This window comes from Miscanthus floridulus, chromosome 8, assembly GCF_019320115.1.
Source record: "Miscanthus floridulus cultivar M001 chromosome 8, ASM1932011v1, whole genome shotgun sequence".
NCBI classification, from domain to species: Eukaryota; Viridiplantae; Streptophyta; class Magnoliopsida; order Poales; family Poaceae; genus Miscanthus; species Miscanthus floridulus.
The window spans coordinates 124381705-124384095 of record NC_089587.1 but is presented as its reverse complement, the minus strand read 5'-3'; positions in this window follow the sequence as shown (position 1 = coordinate 124384095).

Sequence of the window (2391 nt, the reverse complement as noted above, 5' to 3'; positions counted from 1 at the left end):
CGCACAGTCTATACTTCATAGGATCACACAAGGTCTAGCCGTCTAAAATCTTCACTACCCGGACGACGTACTCCTGCATACTCACATAGGCACGTGCGCATGGTTGGCATCAATAGCCTATTACAATAGGGGATGTCACCTCCTGGCCCATCGCATTAATGGGATGGGGCGAAGCCCCGTCGCCCACCCACGCAAATGTCTCAGTCGTGGGTTGGTCGATGGCCCCCAAACTATAGCAGCATAGACAAGGGCACAAGAGGGAAGGTTATCCCTGCTGCCTTCTCTCTCTAGAGCTCCTGATTCCATCCCAAAGCTTTTGCCTTCCACCCTACTGCTCTACCGATGCCTCCTGCCAGGACTATGGCGGAGTGGACGAGGTCGTTTGTCGACCGAGCTGAGTTCAACTAGTTAAGAGAGAGGGGGTGATCCCAGAGGCCACCAAGGTGCTTAGGTGGAGAGTCCCAGCGAGAAGCGAAGTGGAGCCGAGGCTGAAAGAAACTGAGGTCATCTCTTTTGTCCCTTTCCACCTTCTTGGGTTCGGGCTGCCAGCGCACCCCTTACTGAGGTGGTTGCTCTACTACTACGGGCTCTGCCTCCATGACTTAACCCTAGAGGGGATCCTCCACCTCTCAGTCTTTATCATGTTGTGTGAGGGCTTCCTAGGAATACCTGTCCATTATGATCTATGATGGTTTCTTTTCTAGGTGGTTCCTTTAGTGTCCTCTTGGCACCATCATTGTCCGATGGGGGGCGCCTCGATCGAAGTTCATCCTAGATTGGAGGAGAACTACCTGAGCCTTGACTGCCACTATGCCGTAGACTTGGATTGGGAGCATAGGTGGCTCTATGTCCCTAACAATGAGCGGCCACCACTGCCAACTTTTTCTCACGATTGGCTACGTCCTGACACGTTAGAATCATGGTCGAGGCTGCTAACCCTATCGGAACCATAGCATTTGCGCTTATTGCTAGATGCGATCGAGGATCTGAAAGACTAAGGACTAACAGCGCCATGGGTGATTCGTACTTTCTTTAGTCATCGGGTCCTCCCCTTGAAGATGAGGGGCCACCCCTAGTGGGAGTTCTAGGGCGTGATAGACCCTAGAATCGAGTCGAGTGTCCCCATCCACTTGGAGGAGGTAGATGATCTTATGATTATAACTATTGGAGTGTCCATGTAGGATTGTGGCTATGGGGAGGCCCTAGATGCCATCCACACTAGCAATCCTCCTCCGATACATGGACCTCTCATCGGTGTGGTCTCTGACCCACCACCAGTTCCACCTTTGAGTGTGGATCATCACTGTACTACTGTTCATGTTGTTTATCTTCATTTAACTAGAATATGCGAGTAATGCTCACACTAGCTAGTATGTGTTCATGCTATTTAATGTAACTAGTATTTGGAATGTGCCTACTTTTTCAATAGGTGAATGTGGGCGCGATGGCGTCCCAAGCCTTGTTGGCCCTAGAGCCTGGTTCTTTGTCCATGGTCGTGCTTGGAAAGCATCCCCATGAGGCATCCACCGATGGGGGTAGCCACCCATGATTCCGTGCCATGCTACACCGGTCAGTTCGGTATAAGTCATTTGCATTCTCAATCTGATTGCTCTCCCCCTTATCATATATGGGCTTGAACTTGGACTACATTGTGTAGTGCTTTCTCTATAACGGCGCCATCCTCGATCATGGGGCTTCCCCCTAGTGTTGCTAGAGAGTCGTCCCGTCATCGCTCACCGCCGCCAAGCCCATGTGTCCCCGCACAGCCCTCTAGTTCTAAAGTGGGCGAATCGTCAAAAGAGCACAATACTCAGATGACACAGACTACCATCAATTATTGAAGGATTACCACAAGGTCCAAGCGTTGTTGTCATCGTCTAGGCTAAACGCCGAGATGCTACGCAGTGAACTCGACGCCGCGCGCGACGCACTTAAAGTTTCCAAGAATGAGGCATCCTTGGCATGAGCCAACTGGGTGATGCTCAAGGAGTAGGTCCATAACATGATGAACCCTAGAGCTATGCACGCAAGCCACCTATGATGCGGCCTTCCCCATGGAAACAATGAACAATCCAGTCATCGCAGAGGAGCACCTCTGAGCTCTGTCGGTCCGCCTTTGAGCCATGGTGACCAAAGCCATTTGTCAGGGGGCTACCATGGCGCTGGCTGCTACCCTGCTTCAGATTGGTGTAGCGGTGAACGTTCGGGTGGCAGAGCAGGGTTTTTCATCGGGATCGAAGGATGAGATCATCGCTGATCTGGTCGAGAGTTCAAGCTGGCCACCAATGCTGTCTTAGCGAAGGTGGATGTGGAGCTAACCTTACATGCTAGCCTCGACCCTATCTGTGGGATGTATCAGTAGTATTAGTAATCATGAATATGTTTGATCTG